Source organism: Bombina bombina, chromosome 2, assembly GCF_027579735.1.
Source record: "Bombina bombina isolate aBomBom1 chromosome 2, aBomBom1.pri, whole genome shotgun sequence".
Lineage (NCBI taxonomy): Eukaryota > Metazoa > Chordata > Amphibia > Anura > Bombinatoridae > Bombina > Bombina bombina.
Genome location: NC_069500.1, coordinates 535,239,995 through 535,265,392, shown reverse-complemented (window position 1 = coordinate 535,265,392; position 25,398 = coordinate 535,239,995).

The following is a 25,398-nucleotide window of genomic DNA, read 5'->3' as shown; positions in this document are numbered from 1 at the left end:
CATTCTACAGCAAGACCTAAAACATACTTCTAGGCTATATCAGAACTACCTTAGAAGAAAAGAAAATGGTAGGCTTCAAATTATAGAATCACCCGAACAGTCTCTAGATTTCAACCTAATTAAAGGGACACTAAAGTCAAAATTAAAGTCAAATTTATTGGATAGAGCGTGACATTTTAAAGAACTCTCCAATTTACTTCTGTTATCAATGTAGCTTAGTTCTCTTGGAATCCTTTGTTAAAAAGTAATTCTAGGTGAGCTTAGGAGCGTGTATGTGTCTTTAGCCATCTGGCAGCAGTGTTTGCTACATTGTTTATAGCAATGTTATACATAGTAGCAAACACTGCTGCTAAAGACGAGTGCACGCTCCTGACCTCCTATTTGCCTACCTAGCAAACAAAGCAAATTTTATAATAGAAGTAAATTAGAAAGTTGCTTCAAATCACATGCTCTAATGTCTGAATCCTGAAAGTTTAATTTTGACTTTGCTGTCCCTTTAAAGGGACATGAAACCCAATTTTTTTTATTCATAATTCAAATAGAGAATACAATTTTAAACAACTTTCTAATTTACTTCTATTATCTAATTTGTTTAATTCTCTTGGTATCATTTGTTGAAGGAGCACCAATGCACAAATGGTTTCTAACTGAGCACATTGGTGAGTCAATCACAATCAATATATATATGCAGCCACCAATCAACAGCTAGAACCTAGGTTCTCTGCTGCTTCGCAGCTTGCCTAGATAAACCTTTCAGCAAAGGATAACAAGAGAAGGAAGCAAATTAAATGATAGAAGTAAATTGGAAAGTTGTTTAAAATTGTATTCTCTGTCTGAATCATGAATGAAAATTTTTGGGTTTCATGTCCCTTTAACCCCTTAATGACCACAGCACTTTTCCATTTTCTGTCCGTTTGGGACCAAGGCTATTTTTACATTTTTGCAGTGTTTGTGTTTAGCTGTAATTTTCCTCTTACTCATTTACTGTACCCACACATATTATATACTATTTTTCTCGCTATTAAATGGACTTTCTAAAGATACCATTATTTTTATCATATCTTATAATTTACTATAAAAAAAATATAAAATATGAGGAAAAAAGGAAAAAAACACACTTTTCTCTTGTTAAGTGTATCCAGTCCACGGATCATCCATTACTTGTGGGATATTCTCCTTCCCAACGGGAAGTTGCAAGAGGATCACCCACAGCAGAGCTGCTATATAGCTCCTCCCCTCACTGCCATATCCAGTCATTCTCTTGCAACTCTCAACAAAGATGGACGTAGTAAGAGGAGAGTGGTGTATTATAGTTAGTTTTTTAACTTTAATCAAAAGTTTGTTATTTTTAAATGGTACCGGAGTGTACTGTTTCATCTCAGGCAGCATTAGAAGAAGAATCTGCCTGTGATTTCTATGATCTTAGCAGAAGTAACTAAGATCCACTGCCGTTCTCACATATTCTGAGGAGTGAGGTAACTTCAGAGGGGGAATGGCGTGCAGGTTTTCCTGCAATAAGGTATGTGCAGTTAATATATTTCTAGGGATGGAATTTGCTAGAAAAATGCTGCTGATACCGGATTAATGTAAGTTAAGCCTTAAATGCAGTGATAGCGACTGGTATCAGGCTTATTAACAGAGATACAAACTCTTATAAAAGTGTAATATAAAACGTTTGCTGGCATGTTAATCGTTTTTATATATGTTTGGTGACAAAACTTATTGGGGCCTAGTTTTTTTCCACATGGCTGGCTTGATTTTTGCCTAGAAACAGTTTCCTGAAGCTTTCCACTGTTGCAATATGAGTGGGAAGGGCCTATTTTAGTGCTTTTCTGTGCAGCTAAAAATACTGACAGAGACATTCAGCTTCCCTCTGCATGATACAGGACATCTCTGAAGGGCTCAAAAGGCTTCAAAGTCGTGTTTGAGGAGGGTAACAATCACAGTAGACTGTGGCAGTTGTTGTGACTGTGTTTAAAAAAACGTTTTTGTCATTTATTATTCTGTTTTTGTTATTAAGGGGTTAATCATCCATTTGCAAGTGGGTGCAATGCTCTGCTGACTTGTTACATACACTGTAAAAATTTTGTTAGTGTAACTGCCTTTTTTCACTGTTATTTCAAATGTTGTCAAAATTTGTTTCTCTTAAAGGCACAGTAACGTTTTTTATATTGCTTGTTAACTTGCTTTAAAGTGTTTTCCAAGCTTGCTAGTCTCATTGCTAGTCTGTACAAACATGTCTGAAACAGAGGATACTTGTTCATTATGTTTAAAAGCCATGGTGGAGCCCCATAGGAGAATGTGTACTAAAGATCAGTCTTTATAAAAAAATTGTCACCAGAGGGGTCTGTCGAGGGGGAAGTTATGCAACGACTAACTCTCCCCACGTGTCAGACCCTTCGCCTCCCGCTCAAGGGACGCACGCTAATATGGCGCCAAGTACATCAGGGACGCCCATAGCAATTACTTTGCAGGACATGGCTGCAATCATGAATAATACCCTGTCAGAGGTATTATCCAGATTGCCTGAATTGAGAGGCAAGCACGATAGCTCTGGGGTTAGACGAGATACAGAGTGCGTAGATGCTGTAAGAGCCATGTCTGATACTGCGTCACAATATGCAGAACCTGAGGATGGAGAGCTTCAGTCTGTGGGTGACGTCTCTGAATCGGGGAGACCTGATTCAGAGATTTCTAATTTTAAATTTAAGCTTGAGAACCTCTGTGTATTGCTTGGGGAGGTATTAGCTGCTCTGAATGACTGTGACACAATTGCAGTGCCAGAGAAATTGTGTAGGCTGGATAAATACTATCAGTGCCGGTGAGTACTGATGTTTTTCCAATACCTAAAAGGCTTACAGAAATTATTAGTAAGGAGTGGGATAGGCCCAGTGTGCCCTTTTCCCCACCTCCTATATTTAGAAAAATGTTTCCAATAGATGCCACTACACGGGACTTATGGCAGACAGTCCCTAAGGTGGAGGGAGCAGTTTCTACTTTAGCAGAGCGTACCACTATCCCGGTTGAGGACAGTTGTGCTTTTTCAGATCCAATGGATAAAAAATTGGAGGGTTACCTTAAGAAAATGTTTATTCAACAAGGTTTTATTTTACAGCCCCTTGCATGCATTGCGCCTGTCACTGCTGCGACGCATTCTGGTTTGAGGCCCTGGAAGAGGCCATCCATACAGCTCCATTGACTGAAAATGTTGACAAGCTTAGAACTCTTAAGCTAGCTAACTCATTTGTTTCTGATGCCATTGTTCATTTGACTAAACTAACGGCTAAGAATTCCGGATTCGCCATCCAGGCGCGTAGGGCGCTATGGCTCAAATCCTGGTCAGCTGATGTGACTTCAAAGTCTAAATTACTCAACATTCCTTTCAAGGGGCAGACCTTATTCGGGCCTGGTTTGAAAGAAATTATTGCTGACATTACTGGAGGTAAGGGTCATACCCTTCCTCAGGACAGGGCCAAATCAAAGGCCAAACAGTCTAATTTTCGTGCCTTTCGAAATTTCAAGGCAGGTGCAGCATCAACTTCCTCTGCTTCAAAACAAGAGGGAACTTTTGCTCAATCCAAGCAGGCCTGGAAACCTAACAAGTCCTGGAACAAGGGCAAGCAGGCCAGAAAGTCTGCTGCTGCCTCTAAGACAGCATGAAGGAGCGGCCCCCTATCCGACAACGGATCTAGTAGGGGGCAGACTCTCTCTCTTCGCCCAGGCGTGGGCAAGAGATGTTCAGGATCCCTGGGCGTTGGAGATCATATCTCAGGGATATCTTCTGGACTTCAAAGCTTCTCCTCCACAAGGGAGATTTCACCTTTCAAGATTATCTGCAAACCAGATAAAGGAAGAGGCATTCCTAAGCTGCGTACAAGATCTCCTTGTAATGGGAGTGATCCATCCAGTTCCGCGGACGGAACAAGGACAGAGGTTTTATTCAAATCTGTTTGTGGTTCCCAAAAAAGAGGGAACCTTCAGACCAATTTTGGATTTAAAGATCCTAAACAAATTCCTCAGAGTTCCGTCATTCAAGATGGAAACTATTCGAACCATTTTACCCATGATCCAAGAGGGTCAGTACATGACCACAGTGGACTTAAAGGATGCCTACCTTCACATTCCGATTCACAAGAATCATCATCAGTTCCTGAGGTTTGCCTTTCTAGACAGGCATTACCAATTTGTAGCTCTTCCATTCGGGTTGGCTACAGCCCAAGAATTTTTACAAAGGTTCTGGGCTCACTTCTGGCGGTCCTAAGACCGCGAGGCATAGCGGTGGCTCCTTACCTGGATGATATCCTGATACAGGCGTCAAGCTTTCAAACTGCCAAATCTCATACAGAGATAGTTCTGGCATTCCTGAGGTCGCATGGGTGGAAAGTGAACGAAGAAAAGAGTTCTCTATCTCCTCTCACGAGGGTTTCCTTCCTAGGGACTCTAATAGATTCTGTAGAAATTAAAATTTACCTGACGGAGTCCAGGTTATCAAAACTTCTAAATGCTTGCCGTGTTCTTCACTCCATTCCACGCCCCACGGTGGCTCAGTGCATGGAAGTAATCGGCTTAATGGTAGCGGCGATGGACATAGTGCCATTCACGCGCCTGCATCTCAGACCGCTGCAATTATGCATGCTCAGTCAGTGGAATGGGGATTACACAGATTTGTCCCCTCTACTAAATCTGGATCAGGAAACCAGAGATTCTCTTCTCTGGTGGTTATCTCGGGCCCATCTGTCCAAGGGTATGACCTTTCGCAGACCAGATTGGACATTTGTAACAACAGATGCCAGCCTTCTAGGTTGGGGTGCAGTCTGGAACTCCCTGAAGGCTCAGGGTTCATGGACTCAGGAGGAGAAACTCCCCCCAATAAATATTCTGGAGTTAAGAGCAATATTCAATGCTCTTCTGGCTTGGCCTCAGCTAGCAACACTGAGGTTCATCAGATTTCAGTCGGACAACATCACGACTGTGGCTTACATCAACCATCAAGGGGGAACCAGGAGTTCCCTAGCGATGTCAGAAGTCTCCAAGATAATTCGCTGGGCAGAGACTCACTCTTGCCACCTGTCAGCGATCCATATCCCAGGTGTATAGAACTGGGAGGCGGATTTTCTAAGTCATCAGACTTTTCATCCGGGGGAATGGGAACTCCATCCGGAGGTGTTTGCTCAATTGGTTCTCCGTTGGGGCAAACCAGAATTGGATCTCATGGCGTCTCGCCAGAACGCCAAGCTTCCTTGTTACGGATCCAGGTCCAGGGACCCAGAAGCGGCACTGATAGATGCTCTAGCAGCGCCTTGGTTCTTCAACCTGGCTTATGTGTTTCCACCGTTTCCTCTGCTCCCTCATCTGATTGCCAAAATCAAACATTAAAGAGCATCGGTGATATTGATAGCGCCTGCGTGGCCACGCAGGACCTGGTATGCAGACCTAGTGGACATGTCATCCTTTCCACCATGGACTCTGCCTCTGAGACAAGACCTTCTAATACAAGGTCCTTTCAATCATCCGAATCTACTTTCTCTGAGACTGACTGCATGGAGATTGAACGCTTGATCCTATCAAAGCGTGGCTTCTCCGAGTCAGTAATTGATACCTTAATACAGGCACGAAAGCCTGTCACCAGGAAAATTTACCACAAGATATGGCGTAAATATCTTCATTGATGTGAATCCAAGAATTACTCATGGAGTAGGGATAGGATTCCTAGGATATTGTCCTTCCTCCAAGAGGGTTTGGACAAAGGATTATCAGCTAGTTCTTTAAAGGGACAGATTTCTGCTCTGTCTATTCTTTTACACAAGCGTCTGGCAGAAGTTCCAGACGTTCAGGCATTTTGTCCGGCTTTAGTTAGAATTAAGCCTGTGTTTAAACCTGTTGCTCCTCCATGGAGCTTAAACTTGGTTCTTAAAGTTCTTCAAGGGGTTCCGTTTGAACCCCTTCATTCTATTGATATCAAACTTCTTTCATGGAAAGTTTTTTTTCTGATGGCTATTTCCTCGGCTCGAAGAGTCTCGGAGTTATCTGCCTTACATTGTGATTCTCCTTATCTGATCTTTCATTCAGATAAAGTTGTTCTGCGTACAAAACCTGGGTTTTTACCTAAGGTGGTTTCTAACAAGAATATCAATCAAGAGATTGTTGTTCCATCATTATGTCCTAATCCTTCTTCAAAGAAGGAACGTCTTTTGCATAATCTAGACGTAGTCCGTGCCTTGAAGTTTTACTTACAGGCTACTAAAGATTTTCGCCAAACATCTAACCTGTTTGTTGTTTACTCTGGACAGAGGAGAGGTCAGAAGGCCTCGGCAACCTCTCTTTCTTTTTGGCTTCGGAGTATAATCCGTTTAGCCTATGAGACTGCTGGACAGCAGCCTCCTGAAAGGATTACAGCTCATTCTACTAGAGCTGTGGCTTCCACCTGGGCCTTTAAAAATGAGGCCTCTGTTGAACAGATTTCCAAGGCTGCAACTTGGTCTTCCCTTCATACTTTTTCCAAATTTTACAAATTTGATACTTTTGCTTCTTCGGAGGCTGTTTTTGGGAGAAAGGTTCTACAGGCAGTGGTTCCTTCCGTTTAAGTTCCTGCCTTGTCCCTCCCATCATCCGTGTACTTTAGCTTTGGTATTGGTATCCCACAAGTAATGGATGATCCGTGGACTAGATACACTTAACAAGAGAAAACATAATTTATGCTTACCTGATAAATTTATTTCTCTTGTAGTGTATCCAGTCCACGTCCCGCCCTGTCCTTTTCAGGCAGGTCTAAATTTTAATTAAACTACAGTCACCACTGCACCCTATGGTTTCTCCTTTCTCTGCTTGTTTCGGTCGAATGAATGGATATGGCAGTGAGGGGAGGAGCTATATAGCAGCTCTGCTGTGGGTGATCCTCTTGCAATTTCCTGTTGGGAAGGAGAATATCCCACAAGTAATGGATGATCCGTGGACTGGATACACTACAAGAGAAATAAATTTATCAGGTAAGCATAAATTATGTTTTTCTAACTTTGACCCCCAAAATCTGTTACACATCTACAACCACCAAAAAAACACCCATGCTAAATAGTTTCTAAATTTTGTCCTGAGTTTAGAAATACCCAATGTTTGCATGTTCTTTGCAATAAATACAAGTAGCACTTTGCTATTTCCAAACCACTTTTTTTCAAAATTAGCGCTTGTTACATTAGGACACTGATATCTTTCAGGAATCCCTGAATATCCCTTGACATGTACATATTTTTTCTTAGAAGACATCCCAAAGTATTGATCTAGGCCCATTTTGGTATATTTAATGCCACCATTTCACCGCCAAATGCGATCAAATAAAACAAAATGTTCACTTTTTCACAAACTTTAGGTTTTTCACTGAAATTATTTACAAACAGCTTGTGCAATTATGTCACAAATGGTTGTAAATGCTTCTCTGGGATCCCCTTTGTTCAGAAATAGCAGACATATATAGCTTTGGCGTTGCTTTTTGGTAATTAGAAGGCCGCTAAATGCCACTGCACACCACACGGGTATTATGCCCAGCAGTGAAGGGGTTAATTAGGGAGCTTGTAGGGTTAATTTTAGCTTTAGTGTAGCGTAGTAGACAACCCCAAGTATTGATTTAGGCCCATTTTTGTATATTTCATGCCACCATTTCACCTCCAAATGCGATCAAATAAAAAAATTGTTCACTTTTTCACAAACTTTAGGTTTTTCACTGAAATTATTTACAAACATTGTGTGCAATTATGGCATAAATGGTTGTAAATGCTTCTCTGGGATCCCCTTTGTTCAGAAATAGCAGACATATATGGCTTTGGTGTTGCTTTTTGGTAATTAGAAGGCCACTAAATGCCGCTGCACATCACACGTGTATTATGGCTAGCAGTGAAGGGGTTAATTAGGTAGCTTGTAGGGAGCTTGCAGGGTTAATTTTAGCTTTAGTGTAGAGATCAGCCTCCCACCTGACACATCACACCCTGTGATCCCTCCCAAACAGCTCTCTTCCCTTCCCCACCCCACAATTGTCCCCTCCATCTTAAGTACTGGCAGAAAGTCTGCCAGTACTAAAATAAAAGCTATCTTTTTCTCTCTGCATCAGAAGGATGAAGATAGAAGATGCCGTCTGGGTGAAGACTTCTGCCCGTCTGGAGGACCACTTCTGCCGGCTTCGTTGAGGACATCTTGCCGCTTGGATGAAGACTTATCCTGCTAAGTGGATCTTCGGGGGTTAGTGTTAGGATTTTTTAAGGGTGTATTGGGTGGGTTTTATTTTTAGGTTAGGGCTTTGGGCCGCAATAGAGCTAAATGCCCTTTTAAGGGCAATGCCCATCCAAATGCCCTTTTCAGGGCAATGGGGAGCTTAGGTTTTTTTAGTTAGAGTTTTATTTGGGGGTTGGTTGTGTGGGTGGTGGGTTTTACTGTTGGGGGTTGTTTGTAATTTTTTTTACAGGTAAAAGAGCTGATTACTTTGGGGCAATGCCCCGCAAAAGGCCCTTTTAAGGGCTATTGGTAGTTTAGTTTAGGCTAGGTTTTTTTTTTATTTTGGGTGTGCTTTTTTTATTTTGATAGGGCTATTAGATTAGGTGTAATTAGTTTAAAGATCTTGTAATTTGTTTTTTATTTTCTGTAATTTAGTGGGGGGGGGTGTAGTTTAGCTAATTGTTTTGAATTTAGTCAATTGTATTGAATTTAGGGAATTTATTTAATTGTAGTGTTAGTGTAACTTAGGTTAGGTTTTATTTTACAGGTAAATTTGTATTTATTTTAGCTAGGTAGTTAGTAAATAGTTAATAACTATTTAGTAACTATTCTACCTAGTTAAAATAAATACAAACTTGCCTGTGAAATAAAAATAAATCCTAAGCTAGCTACAATGTAACTATTAGTTATATTGTAGCTAGCTTAGGGTTTATTTTATAGGTAAGTATTTAGTTTTAAATAGGAATTATTTAGTTAATGATAGGAATTTTTATTTATATTTATTCAAATTATATTTAAGTTAGGGGGTGTTAGGGTTAGACTTAGGTTTAGGGGTTAATAAATTTAGTATAGTGGCGACGAGGTTGGGGGTGGCAGATTAGGGGTTAATAAATGTAGGTAGGTGGCGGCGATGTTTGGGACGGCAGATTAGGGGTTAATATGTTTATTATAGTGGCGGCAGATTAGGGGTTAATAAATTTAGGTAGGTGGCGTTGATGTTAGGGACAGCAGGTTAGGGGTTAATAATATGTAACTAATGTTTGCGAGGTGGGAGTGTGGCGGTTTAGGGGTTAATATGTTTATTATAGTGGTGGCGATGTCCGGAGCAGCAAATTAAAGCAGTTAAAAATTTAATTTTAGTGTTTGTGATGCGGGAGGGCCTTGGTTTAGGGGATAATAGGTAGTTTATGGGTGTTAGTGTACTTTTTAGCACTTTAGTTATGAGTTTTATGCTACTGCTTTGTAGTGTAAAACTCATAACTACTGACTTTAAAATGCGGTACGAATCTTGACGGGGTAGGCTGTACCGCTCACATTTTGGCCTCCCAGGACAAGCTTGTAATACTGGCGCTATGGAAGTCCCATAGAAAAAAGACTATACACAATTTGCGTAAGTTGATTTGCGTTAAGGCCAAAAAAGTGTGCGGGACAGCTGTACCTACAAGACTCGTAATAGCAGCGGTAGTAAAAAAGCAGCGTTATGAGGCTCGTAATCTAGCCGATTGTGTTTACTCTCATGAAGAATGATAATGGGTTCACAACATTGGAATAAACAGAGGGCCTTGGTGCAAATATTGTTTCCCCCCCTCCCAAAAAAAAGTAACTCAAAGTAATAGTAACGGGGGTTACTTTGAAAACAATTATTATACAGCATGGTAAGAGACAGACTGAGACACACTTTCTTTCTCTTATACACACACACACTTGTTCACTCTATGTCACATACATACTCTATTTCACTCTCTCATACTCACTCTTTCACACAATCACGCACTTTCACTTACACACACACACACTCTCTTTCACACACACAAACACACATATACACTCACAAACAGTTACACACATTTTTATTCTCTCATACACAAACTTTCAATTTCTTACATACACACACTAACACATTATCTTTCACACATGCTCACTTTTACTTTCTTACACACATATGTTCACACATTCTCTCACACACACTTTCACTTTCTTACACAGACATGCTCACATTCTCACACACACGCACTTTCACTTTCTTACACACATGTTCACACATTCTCTCTCACACACACACTTTCACTTTCTTACACACACATTCTCTCTCACACACACGCACTTTCACTTTCTTACACACATGTTCACACATTCTCTCACACACGCACTTTCACTTTCTTACACATATGTTCACACATTCTCTCACACACACGCACTTTCACTTTCTTACACACATGTTTACACATTCTCTCACACACTCACTTTCACTTTCTTACACATATGTTCACACATTCTCTCACACACACACAAGCACTTTCATGTTCTTACACATATGTTCACACATTCTCTCTCTCACACACACGCACTTTCACTTTCTTACACATATGTTCCCACATTCTCTCACACACACACACTTTCACTTTCTTACACACATGTTCACACATTCTCTCACACACACGCACTTTCACTTTCTTACACACATGTTTACACATTCTCTTACACACACACACACTTTCACTTTCTTACACACATGTTCACACATTCTCTCACACACACACGCACTTTCACTTTCTTACACATATGTTCACACATTCTCTCACACACACACTTTCACTTTCTTACACACATGTTCACACATTCTCTCACACGCACTTTCACTTTCTTACAGATATGTTCGCACATTCTCTCTCTCTTGAACACACACACTTTCACTTTCTTACACACATGTTCACACATTCTTTTACACACACACACACACACTTTCACTCTGTCTCACATACACACAATGCATGTTAGTGGTAGACACATTTTAGTCAAGGTCTAATTGTCAAATTGAGATTAATTAGTATATGAAAGTAAATTGTTACTTAAAATATTCTGAAATGTTTAATGGCACATATGCTAGTGATATTAAAGGAACTTAACAATGCAAGAAGAAAATATTCAAATTGTGTTAGCTTATTTTCTTATTATGCTATTGCATAGAACTACCCTTGAATTAATCTGCATTATTTTGTAACAATAAAATGCTCTAACACATCAGAGCTTTTTTTCCCTACTTTTATGGCCCTTTAATGGTCAAGTAAAAAAATTTGCCTCAAACATATTAAGTGGTCATTGTCAGTATTCAGTTCATTAACTGTCATGTTTTACATAACCATTGGCTGTATATATTTTCTATTTTGAGGGCCTGTAAAATTCTTACTAGACCCCTAGTGAGAATTCTGTGAAACCAGTGTTCCCTGTAGTTTTTCTTTAGTTTTTCATGTGTTTAACAAAATCTTGCTGGTATTTCATTTCCTAACTTTTTAAATTATTATTATTATATGTGTTACACTACGTGAGCTTCATGCTGGAGACGGTATCTTATGGCATTTTATGAACTACAAAATATTAGACGACCTCCTCATGGTCAGAATCTCGCATGAAGAGATGATGTTTTTCCATCCATGACATCACAATCACAAACTGCTGTCCTAATGTAAAGTAAGTCTGGAACTATTGAGGCCAGCAGCGGTTAAAGGGACAGTAAAGATCTAGAAATTACAATACATTTCTGTTGTGTTGCTATAGAATAACATATCAGCCAGGTCTTAATGTTTTTTTTTTAAAAATAACATCCTTTTTACGGCAATTATTTTTCTAATAGCCAAACTCCACCTGCCATTTGCCAATGTGGGCTTTAGATCAGTATAAAATGCATTATTTTGCAGTTGTTATCTGATAAAGCCAATTAGGGACATATATGTTGCAGAGTTAGCCATGAAGTCAGCAGGGTGCATTTCAAGTTCTGAGAATTAGAAATTGCTCAATTTTCAGAGCAAAACTACATTAAAAGGAGGCAAAATATATAAACTATCTTGCAAAGTTGTTTAATTATGCTTAACTAAACATAGATGTAGCATTATATTTAGAAGTCCGATGAATGTCAGTTAAAATAAACAAAAACAATAGTGTTTTGTGTTTATGTGTGAGTGCCAGTCATGGGTGTCCAGGAGAGAGGGGGGGGGGGATATGCTGCTCTCAGTGCATTTGTGTGTGCTTGTGTGAGTGGGTGCAGGTGTGTACGTGTGAGTGCATACTCAGGCTGTTTAAAGGAACACTAAAGTAAAAATTAAAATGTTATAATTGTGATGGAGCACACAATTGTAAACAACTTTCCAATTCACTTCCATCATCAAAATATGAACAACCTTTTTATATGCACACTTTCTCCTACTGAGCATGTGCAAGAATTCACAGAATATAAATTAGCATTTTGTGATTGGCTGATATCTGTTATGTGGGGGGAAGGAAAACTGAACTAACTTTAAAATTTATCAGAATTTTTTTTAATTATGCAATGTTCAATAGTCCTTTAAAGAGAGAAAATGAAAACCACATAACACTTTGGAACTTTTTCCACCAGAAATTGCTATAAAAACCATTACAAAACTGGCAAACTTGTACTTTATTAAACACTGGTAGTTGTGCCTTACATTCCTTGTTAATTATGGCTATTACTCTTGTTTTGCTGACATGCTTATTTACAAAAAGCAACCGTATAGCTCATTTATACAATGCCTGGCATTGTTGTAATGGATACAATGTAGGTCAATATATTTAGGTCACTGTTGTTAAAAATTATGTAGCATATACATCAATTATCAGATTGCATAACTTTCTAAAAGCCTTCGTAAATTGTCCATCTTACAGTTTCAAAATAAATGTCAATTTGAGTCTGAAAATGATTCCTTCAAAGAAAAAAATAGAAATAATGATTATCTTTTTTCATTCACTGGAACTTTAGAACAGACAATGAAGTGCCTGTAAATTGTTCTTATATAATCATACAACCATTTGCTTATCAGATTTCACTGGCCCTAGCACAAAAAATGATATTATGCATTGCATTTGATGGGGATTTTTTGCCTGAAAAATGTTAACAGGATATTAAAGTTATTGTTTTTGCTTTGTTGTCCTAGAAAGATGGCATAATTACCAGTAGTAAATTTTTGCTTTTGGAAAAAATTGTGTTCTTCTGCATCAAAAAGAAGGTTCCTATACCGTGTGTGTCCACCAAGAGAGATGTGGTAGCTATTCTGAAACGCCAGTAAGCTTCTATCCTTACAGACCAGCTGTGTGCTTCGTGGCAGTTTCAAAATCGACAGCTTTAACTTAAAGGGACATGAAACCTCAAAAAAATATTTCTCTTGTAAGGTGTATCCAGTCCACGGATTCATCCTTTACTTGTGGGATATTCTCCTTCCTAACAGGAAGTGGCAAAGAGAGCACACAGCAGAGCTGTCCATATAGCTCCCCCTCTAGCTCCACCCCCCAGTCATTCTCTTTGCCGGCTCTAAGCAATAGGGTCTCTCTCGGAAGGGTAAAGTAAATGTGGTGTTAGATTTGTAGTTTTTGTATCTACAAGCAAAAGTTTGTTATTTTAAATGGTACCGGTGTGTACTGTTTACTCTCCAGCAGAAAAGAGATGAAGATTTCTGCAGAGAGGAAGATGATTTTAGCATGTTGTAACTAAAATCCACTTCTGTTCCCACACTGGACTGAGGAGTACAAGAAAACTTCAGTTGGGGGGAACGGTTTGCAGGTTAGGCTGCAATAAGGTATGTTCAGTCATTTATTTCTAGACAAGACTGTGATATTGCTAGAAAAGGACTGATAAGATCCCCATCAGGGAAGAGTAAGCTTTATTCAGAGACTAAGTATGGAATTACAAGCTTACATAACAGGGCTAATTTTATGCTGGTTGACACTATTTTATGGCAAGTTGACACTTTTTTATGGCAAACAGTTTTTACTAAGAAATATCGTTTTTTGAGACACTTTGAAGGTCCCTTTGGGTTTCTTACAGGGGTTGTTACCCACATGGCTAATATTATAACTCTTAGGAGTGTTTTCTTAGGCCTCACAGCACCGGAGTAAGGTGGGAGGGGCCTAATTTCGCGCCTCAGATGCGCAGTTAGTTTGACTAGATCTTCAGGCTGTGTTCACATGGAGGCTCCTGCTACAGTTTGAGGACCCATAAGAAGCTTTTTCCCCATAAATCTGACTCCTAAGGGAAGGTAGGGCCACAGCAGAGCTGTGGCAAGGTGCTAAAGTTGTTTTAACTGGTCTGTTAGCTTACTATTGATCCGGTTTGGGCATTAAGGGTTAATCGTTTTTTCTTGCTAGTTGTGCAATCTTACCAATGCTTTAGGTACATACTGTGAAAATTTCAAAACGTTTGGTGCATTTTTCACTGTTTGGAAAATTGTGTGCCTTTTTTATCTCTTAAAGGTACAGTAACGTTTTTTTTGAAAAGTGTGTTTTTGCTTGATTAAAGTGATTTCTAAGCCTGTTTGTCTTACTACAAGTCTGTTAAACATGTCTGACACCAAGGAAAATCCTTGTTCAATGTGTTTAGAAGCCATGGTGGAACCCCCTCTCAAAATGTGTCCCACTTGTATTGATATGTCTATACACTTTAAAGACCATATTGTTGCACTTAAAAATGTGGCCCAAGATGATTCTCAGACAGAAGGTAATGAGGTTAGCCCGTTGACCTCTCCCCAAGTGTCACAACCAGTTACACCCGCTCAAGCGACGCCTAGCACCTCTAGCGCGTCTAACTCTTTTACCTTACAAGACTTGGCGGCAGTTATGGATAATACCCTCTCAGTATTTTTATCTAAGCTGCCTGTGTTACCTGCAAAGCGTGATAGCTCTGTTTTAAGAACAGATTATGAGCATTCTCACGCTTTAGTAGCCGTATCCGATATACACTCACAACGCTCTGAAATGGGGGCGAGGGATGTGCTGTCTGAGGGAGAAATTTCCAATTCGGGAAAGGTTGCTCCTCAGACAGACTCTGATACGTTGGCATTTAAATTTAAACTAGAACACCTCCGCTTATTGCTCAGGGAGGTATTAGTTACTCTGGATGACTGTGACCCTTTGGTGGTTCCAGAGAAATTGTGTAAAATGGACAAGTACCTAGAAGTTCCTGTTTACACACTTTCGAAATTTCAGGAGCGGTCTCGCTTCATCCTCCCCTGCTGCAAAGCAAGAGGGTAACACTTCACAACCCAGGGCAGCCTGGAAATCTTACCAGGGCTGGAACAAGGGTAAACAGGCCAAGAAGCCTGCAGCTGCCTCCAAGACAGCATGAAGGGGTAGCCCCCGATCCGGCACCGGATCTAGTGGGGGGCAGACTCTCTCTCTTCACTCAGGCCTGGGCAAGAGACGTACACGATCCTTGGGCCTTAGAGATTGCATCCCAGGGATATCTTCTAGAATTCAAGGACTCCCCTCCAAGAGGAAGGTTCCACATTTCTCGTCGGTCTACAGACCAGACAAAGAAAGAGGCGTTCTTACGCTGCGTAGAAGACCTACATACAATGGGAGTGATCCACCCAGTTCCAATTGTGGAACAAGGGCTGGGTTTTTACTCAAACCTGTTTGTGGTTTCCAAAAAAGAAGGAACTTTCAGACCAATCCTGGATCTCAAAATTCTAAACAAATTCAAGATGGAGACCATTCTATAAAGCCAATGTGACTGTCTAGCAACTATAAAGACAAAGTGACTGTCCAGCTTGCTGTTTAAACATCTTACAATCATCAGATTACAAAACATATATTAAAATATAAACTATGGCAATCAAAGAGTTGTACAAGAAAAGGTATTATTACAACTGTATAATAGTTTACCTCTCTCCCAGGGAAAAACAATGTTTAGAAAGTGGTCTAGTTTACCATTAAAACTTTAGTAATATAACAAAATAAACCTCTGGAATTCTCTGGGCTTAGTCTGGGGTTTGGGTTATCTTCCATTAATAAGGTTTTAATCGTTTAGAACTATTAAGCATGTATTGGAGAAGTTGCTTTCTATATTTACAGCCAATGTGGGGTAATTTATTTAGTTGAATTGTCGAAGGTTCTAGTCAGAGATCAGATCCTATGGGTTTTGTTATGTAGTACAAGATCTGATCCCTAAACTGTTTAATCAGAGGACAAGCCCACCAGATATGTAAGAGTGATCTCACATTACTACACTGTCTCTGACATCTCGGCGAGGCTGAAGGGTAAATTTCATGGAGGTGTGCGTAGGTGAGGTACCATCTAGGTAAGACTTTGCAGTTAGTTTCAGCTATGGCTGCTGATATCGAAGATTTCTTAACACTCAGGAAAAAGTGCCGGATTGGCCCTCCAGGATGCCGGGAGATTTCCTGGTGGGCCGCTGGCATAGCGCATCTATTGAAGGGTGCTCCTGGAAGTGGGGGGTCTGGGCTGAGGAGGGGTCAGAGATCGGGAGTTGGCCCGTGGAGAAGCATGGTTGACTGAGCTGGGGGATAGCGGGGTCTTCAAAAATTTCTAGGGCCAGTCTGATTTCCCAGTCTGGCCCTGTCAGGAAGTTGTTATCCCATTGAGATTTTTCTAGTCGTTACTCCAGCTCACGTTCCCATTTTTCTATAAAGGAAGGTGAGTTTTTACAGTCTACAAATCCTTAGCATTTTATATAAAATAGAAATGGGTGATGTCTAATGAGGAGCACCATTTTCAAAGGGGGTCAAGACTTGAATATGAAAGTAAGAGAACCAGGTGTCAAATGGGTATCCTACATATTTCTTTACTGATTCCCCTCAGAGTTTTAATTAATTCCCTTGTGTAGTAGTAGGTACACTGGAATATGTGAAGGATTTTTTGCGATCATGGATGGACTATATTGATAGAGTTATTAAGGAGGGGTGTGAGTGGGGAAATGGAACTGGAGATATATTTGTGGGTGTTCACAATTTTGTCCCATATTTTAAATGTTTCTGCAATTGGCTGATTAAGATGAGCTTGGGGGGATGCAGTTTCTTAGGTACCCAGCTTATATCCTCCAAGATTGGGGTATTGACTATTGTAGTTTCAAGGCACACCCCAGGTTTGGATTCTCTATTTTGTCTCCAAGGCATTCTCCGCACCAAGGCCCCCGATGATCGAAAGTGCTGCGAGGTGGAAAAATATTACAAAGGATTCGCCACTATGTTGAGGGAGCCTGTTGAAATAGTCCAAGCTCCCGACATAGCGGCATTGCCAAGATGCGTTTACTATACATACTATGGCTATAGATAACACCCAGCATTGCAGCTTATATTGGTAATGTAAAGTAAAAGGATCCTTTGCAATAGAACTGCCATGCCTAACCACTAATCCTAATACCCCTAAACTGAAATACCCCACGATCGCAAGCTGACAGTACACTAATAAAGATCGAAAACGCCACATACTCCAAACGCAAACTAACCTGACCTACTCTACCTAACACCTAACCCCCCTGTAAACTAAACCCCCTATTACTTTGTAAAAAAACAACAACTTGAACATAATAAATATTAAGCCTAAACCGCAACCATCTCAAATGCAATATAACCCTACTATACCTAAAACATAAACCCCCCTCTAAACCCCCTAAGTTCCATTTAAAAAGATGAAACTTTAGGTAGAGAGATACTCTAACTCAACAGACTACATATATAGCACTCATAAGGGTTAATGTAGGGTACATCTATAAGTTGTACAAAAGACTCTATTCCTTAAGGCAAATCAGAGTTACTGATAGTCTAGTGAGCTTGCGTGTTCAACGTTAAAACATAACTTTTATTGTGTCAAAATTTAATATAAAATACTGGAAATTAATTTAAAAACACTCTCAGATGCTGGAGGATCAGTAATTAACCTGTTCACGTTAGATAAATTCTAGTAAGGTAGGTCAAATATTGTGCTGGTTGACTACTTTAGTGTAGTTGTATCAAGTTATTTTAAGCTGATACAGACTCGTAGCAAGAAGTCTTATTGGATAATTATGTATATATATATATATAAAAAAAGAAAAGAAGAAATATACTCTGTACTCTTAACTAATAGTAATATTGATGAAGTAACAATTTATATATTATATTATACACAAATGTCACTGTATGTTACAGATTGACCATATATCAGTGCAGCTCTAACATTCTGGTTCAGCCCAATACTGTCTGCTTGTAGGTAGCATACTCTGTATATTGTAGTAGGGTAATGAGAGTACAGTGTACCCTGATGACATATAGTTCTTAAATGTGTGTTATATTCTTTTGAACATATGTTACTATTTTTCTTTTATTTCTGTGTTTGGGATATGTACATATATATATATATATAAAAAAAAAATTGTACATATAAAAATTCTCATTTATAATGAGTTCTCAAATTTATTTCTTTGAGAGGAACTTTATTTAAATGATAATATATAACATACTCCTTTGTTTAGGAGAAGATTCAGCCGATTCTGGTAGTAAAGTCAAAACTTACTCAACCAATCAAATTAATGGTTATATGTTATTTCCAGGATTGGGGTCCTACAGGGATAGATATAGCATGATCTATAAATTTTGATCATTACAAGAAGGATGAAAAGTTGTTATTCTCGTTAAGACCTGAAGGTTGGACTGAATTCATTAAGAAAATCCATCTACTTTCAGCTTGTAGTAGTTTGTTTTCTAGATTTCCACCTCTAATACCCAGTTTGATTTTTTGTAGTCCAAAACATTTCAGATCATTTTGTCTACAATTGTGTTTGCTCATGAAATGTCTTGCCATTGATGTTATTTGTTTTCCTGCTTGTATGTCTTTTGCTGCATTTTTTATGTTTCTAAGATGCTCTTGCAATCTTATTCTTATTTTTCTGGTGGACATACCTATGTAAAATAGGTTGCATGTGCATTTTATTGCATAGATAATCCCCTCTGTTTGACAGTTGATGTGTGAGTTTATTGTGTGGCTTTTGTTAAACCGGTCCTTTACTGTGTGTGTTTTCTCCAACATTGGTGTGTCCGGTCCACGGTGTCATCCATTACTTGTGGGATATTCTCCTCCCCCACAGGGAAAGGCAAGGAGAGCACACAGCAAGAGCTGTCCATATAGTCCCTCCCAGGCTCCGCCCCCCAGTCATTCTCCTTGCCGCTCTGAACAAGTAGCATCTCCTCGGGGATGGTGAGGAGTTTGTGGTGTTTAGTTGTAGTTTTTTATTCTTCTATCAAGAGTTTGTTATTTTAAAATAGTGCTGGTATGTACTATTTACTCTGAAACAGAAAGAGATGAAGATTTCTGTTTGTGAGAGGATTATGATTTTAGCAGCAGTTACTAAAATCGTTTGCTGTTTCCACATAGGACTGTTGAGATGAATTAACTTCAGTTGGGGGAAACAGTTAGCAGACTTTTCTGCTTAAGGTATGACTAGACATATTTCTAACAAGACTGTGTAATGCTGGAAGGCTGTCATTTTCCCCTCATGGGGATCGGTAAGCCATTTTCTTAGTCTCAAACAGAATAAAGGGCTTATTATGGGCTATAAACTGGTAGACACTTTTAGGGGCTAAATCGATTGCTTTATTTAAGTATTATATGCAGTTTGAAGTTGTATTTCACACTTTTATAACATTGGGGAACGTTTTTAGCACCAGGCACTTGTTAAGACACCTTCCCAGTCAGGAAGGGCCTTTCTCTGTAGTAGGCAGAGCCTCATTTTCGCACCATTACTGTGCAGTTAATTTTGAGTTCAGTACATGCAGCTGCATGTGTGAGGGTCTGGAATCCACTAAAAACGTTCCTAGAAGGCTTCATCTCCGCGCATTACTTAAGGAGGTGCTATCTACTCTGGATGATTGTGACAATCTGGTCAACCCAGAAAAATTGTGCAAGATGGACAGTTCCTTGAGGTCCCGGTGCACCCTGATGCTTTTCCGATACCTAAACGGGTGGCGGACATAGTGAATAAGGAGTGGGAGAAGCCAGGCATACCTTTTGTCCCTCCTCCTATATTTAAGAAATTGTTCCCTATGGTCGACCCCAGGAAGGACACATGGCAAACAGTCCCTAAGGTCGAGGGGGAGTTTTCTACTCTAGCCAAGCGCACGACCATTCCTATTGAGGACAATTGTGCTTTCAAAGATCCTATGGATAAAAAAATTGGAGGGTTTGCTTAAAAAGATTTTTGTACAGCAAAGTTACCTCCTTCAACCTATTTCGTGCATTATTCCTGTCACTACAGCGGCGTGGTTCTGGTTCGAGGAACTGGAAAAGTCGCTCAGTAGGGAGACTCCGTATGAGGAAGTCATGGACAGAATTTACGCACTTAAGTTAGCTAATTCCTTTATTTTAGACGCCGCTTTGCAGTTAGCGAGGTTAGCGGCAAAAAATTCAGGGTTTACAATTGTGGCGCGCAGAGCGCTCTGGCTAAAGTCTTGGTCGGCGGATGTATCTTCCAAGACAAAATTGCTTAATACCCCTTTCAAAGGTAAGACCCCTTTTGGGCCAGAATTGAAAGAGATTATTTCAGTCATCACTGGGGGAAAGGGCCATGCCCTCCCACAAGATAAACCTTTCAAGGCTAAGAATAAGTCCAATTTTCGTTCCTTTCGCAATTTCAGGAACGGACCGGCTTCCAACTCGGCAGCCTCTAGACAAGAGGGTAACGCTTCCCAGACTAAACCAGCTTGGAAATCAATGCAAGGCTGGAACAAGGGTAAACAGGCCAAGAAACCTGCTGCTGCTACCAAGACAGCATGAAGAGGTAGCCCCCGATCCGGAACCGGATCTAGTAGGGGGCAGACTCTCTCTCTTTGCTCAGGCTTGGGCAAGAGATGTTCAGGATCCCTGGGCACTAGAAATAGTCTCTCAGGGTTATCTTCTAGAATTCAAGGAACTACCCCCAAGGGGAAGGTTCCACATGTCTCACTTATCTTCAAACCAAGTAAAGAGACAGGCATTCTTACATTGTGTAGAAGACCTGTTAAAGATGGGAGTGATACTCCCAGTTCCAACTGTGGAACAAGGTCAGGGGTTTTTACTCAAATCTGTTTGTAGTTCCCAAAAAAAGAGGGAACTTTCAGACCAATTCTGGATTTAAAAATTCTAAACAAATTTCTCAGAGTGCCATCGTTCAAAATGGAAACTATTCGAACGATTTTACCTACAATCCAGGAGGGTCAATTTATGACTACCGTGGATCTAAAGGATGTGTATCTGCATATTCCTATCCACAAAGATCATCATCAGTTCCTAAGGTTCACCTTTCTGGACAAACATTACCTATTGTGGCTCTCCCATTCGGACTAGCCACTGCTCCAAGGATTTTCACAAAGGTGCTCGGGTCCCTTCTAGCGGTTCTAAGACCCAGGGGCATTGCAGTGGCACCTTACTTGGACGACATCCTAATTCAAGCGTCGTCTCTTTCAAAGACAAAGGCTCACACAGACATTGTTCTAGCCTTTCTCAGATCTCACGGGTGGTAGGTGAACATAGAAAAAAGTTCCCCGTCTCCGTCAACAAGAGTCCCTTTCTTGGGAACAATAATAGATTCTTTAGAAATTAAGATTTTCCTGACAGATGTCAGAGAGTCAAAGCTTCTAAACGCTTGTCAAGTTCTTCACTCTGTTCTACGGCCTTCCATAGCTCAGTGCATGGAAGTAGTAGGGTTGATGGTTGCAGCAATGGACATAGTTCCTTTTGCGCGAATTCATCTAAGACCATTACAACTGTGCATGCTCAAACAGTGGAATGGGGACTATACAGACTTGTCTCCAGTGATTCAAGTAGATCAGAAGACCAGAGACTCACTCCGTTGGTGGCTGACTCAGGATCACCTGTCCCAGGGAATGAGCTTCCGCAGACCAGAGTGGGTCATTGTCACGACCGATGCCAGTCTATTAGGCTGGGGCGCGGTCTGGGATTCCCTGAAAGCTCAGGGTCTATGGTCTCGGGAAGAGTATCTTCTCCCAATAAACATCCTGGAACTGAGAGCGATATTCAATGCTCTCCGGGCTTGGCCTCAACTAGCAAAGGCCAGATTCATAAGATTCCAATCAGACAACATGACGACTGTTGCTTACTTCAACCATCAGGGGGGAACAAGGAGTTCCCTGGCGATGAGAGAGGTGACCAAGATCATCAAATGGGCGGAGGATCACTCCTACCACCTGTCTGCGATCCACATCCCAGGAGTGGAAAACTGGGAGGCGGATTATCTGAGTCGTCAGACCTTTCATCCGGGGGAGTGGGAACTCCACCCGGAGGTGTTTGCCCAGTTGACCCAATTATGGGGCATTCCAGACATGGATCTGATGGTGTCTCGTCAGAACTTCAAGGTTCCTTGCTACGGGTCCAGATCCAGGGATCCCAAGGCGACTCTAGTGGATGCATTAGTGGCGCCTTGGACTTTCAACCTAGCTTATGCGTTTCCACCGTTCCTTCTCATTCCCAGGCTGGTAGCCAGGATCAAACAGGAGAAGGCCTTGGTGATTTTGATAGCTCCTGCGTGGCCACGCAGGACTTGGTATGCAGACCTGGTGAATATGCCATCGGCTCCACCATGGAAGCTACCTTTGAGACAGGATCTTCTAGTACAAGGTCCATTCGAACATCCAAATCTAGTTTCTCTCCAGCTGACTGCTTGGAAATTGAACGCTTGATTTTGTCTAAGCGTGGGTTTTCGGATTCTGTGATAGATACTCTGGTACAAGCCAGAAAACCTGTGACTAGAAAGATTACCATAAAATATGGAAAAGATATATCTGTTGGTGTGAATCCAAGGGATTCTCATGGAGTAAGATTAAAATTCCTAGGATCCTTTCCTTTCTCCAAGAAGGTTTGGATAAGGGATTATCAGCGAGTTCTCTAAAAGGACAGATTTCTGCTTTATCTGTCTTGTTACACAAACGACTGGCAGCTGTGCCAGATGTTCAAGCTTTTGTTCAGGCTTTGGTCAGGATCAAGCCTGTTTACAGACCCTTGACTCCTCCCTGGAGTCTAAATTTGGTTCTTTCAGTTCTTCAAGGGGTTCCGTTTGAACCCTTACATTCCATAGATATCAAGTTGTTATCTTGGAAAGTTCTGTTTTTGGTTGCTATTCTTCTGCTAGAAGAGTTTCTGAATTATCTGCTCTGCAGTGTAATCCGCCCTATCTGGTGTTCCATTCAGATAAGGTTGTTTTGCGTACTAAACCTGGTTTCCTTCCAAAGGTTGTTTCCAACAAGAATATTAACCAGGAAATAGTTGTGCCTTCTTTGTGTCCGAGGTGCCTTCTGTTTAGGTAACCTGATTTGCTCCCTCCCTTCATCCGTGTCCTAAAGCTTTGGTATTGGTTCCCACAAGTAATGGATGACACCGTGGACCGGACACACCAATGTTGGAGAAAACAGAATTTATGCTTACCTGATAAATTACTTTCTCCAACGGTGTGTCCGGTCCACGGCCCGCCCTGGTTTTTTAATCAGGTTTAAAGAATTTCTTTCTCTATACACTACAGTCACCACGGCACACTATAGTTTCTCCTTTTTTTCTCCTAACCGTCGGTCGAATGACTGGGGGGGCGGAGCCTGGGAGGGACTATATGGACAGCTCTTGCTGTGTGCTCTCCTTGCCTTTCCCAGTGGGGGAGGAGAATATCCCACAAGTAATGGATGACACCGTGGACCGGACACACCGTTGGAGAAAGTAATTTATCAGGTAAGCATAAATTCTGTTTTCAACATAAAGCAACATGTTGTGCATGTACCACACTTGAAGGATCCTTTGGTAAAGGCAGTTGATGTTTTTTTACTTTGCAGATGACTTGGGCTGATTAGATCTTTCAGATTACTGCTTCTCCTGTAGCCTGTTAGGATTTTTGGTCCTAAAGTTTTGTTTAGGATAGGGTCTGATAGTAGGATATGCCAATTTTCTTGTAAGATTTTTCTTACTTGTGAGCTTGCTGGATTATATGTGGAGATAAATCTGATGTTTTCCTGTTGGGGTTTTTGTTTTTTCTGTAGAAGCTCATTCCTGTCTGTGCATCTTGCTCTGTGTTCTGCTCTTTTAATTGCTCTTTTACTATAGCCTCTGGCCGATAGCCTTGTTGTTAGTTCTTTGGCTCTTTTGTTATAGTTGGTGTCTGAAGAGCAGTTTCTCCTCATCCTGAGGAATTCGCCCACCGGTAAGGCTTGTATAGTGTTTGGCGCATGTGCACTTGTGCTGTGTAAAACACTATTAGTTGCTGTTGGTTTTCTGTGTACATCCATGGATAGGAGTCCTTCTGTAGTTTTACTAATCTCTAAATCCAGAAAGTTGATTTTCGTTAGGCTGGTTTCATGAGTTAGTTTGATATTGAGCCTATTCCTATTGAGATTTTGGAGAAAAAGATCTAATTCATTCTTGGTGCCCTCCCAGAGGAACAGTATGTCATCTATAAACCGTATCCAGAGGGGAATTTTCTCTAAGAAGTGTGAATTTTTGTCAGCAAAGACATATTTTTGCTCCCACCAGTCTAGAAATAAGTTGGCGTAGGTGGGGGCACAAGCAGTACCCATCACGGTCCCTCTTTTTTGTAGGAAGAAGCCATTATTAAAGGTAAAATAATTATGTTTGAGTACAAACTGAAGTAGGTGTAGTACAAACTCATCATGTAATATATCTTCCTCTGATCCCATAGTTAGGAACCACCTAACTGCTTCCAGGCCCAATTCATGTTCAATACATGTATATAATGATTCTACGTCCGCAGTCACCAACCATGTTTCAGGTGAGATGTGAATGTTTTCCAGTCTTGTTAATACATCTGTGGTATCTTGGACATAGGATGTTATTTGTGTTAGATAATTCCTCAGTCTGTAGTCTACAAATTGGCTTGCTTTTTCAGTGAGACTGTTTATCCCTGAAACGATTGGTCGGCCTGGGGGATGATGTTTATTTTTATGAATTTTGGGGATCAGATAGTAGGTTGCCACTGTAGGTTTTGTGACTTTAAGAAAATTATATTCTTTATTATTTATGATGTTATCATTTTTGGCCCCTTGTATTAAGTTGATGTACTTAGTTAAGTATTCTTGAGTTGGGTTGTATCCCAATTTTGAGTAACATCTCTGATCTCTTAATTGCTTATCTGTCTCCAGTCTGTACATATTCATAGGCCATAGAACAATATTGCCCCCCTTATCTGAATTTCTTATAATGACGTCTTGCCAAGATTGCATATCTTTTAGGGCCTTACGTTCATTGAATGTTAGATTCTGGTTGACATTTTTGTTATTTTCAGGGATAGACATTATTTTTTCACAGACTATATCGTTGTAGACTTGTAATTGAGAGCACATTTTGGGCATGAAGGAGGATTTGTTTTTAATTTTGTTTCTCCAATTGTCTCCTGTTTCAATTGTAGTTTGCATTTCACTTTCAGAAAGG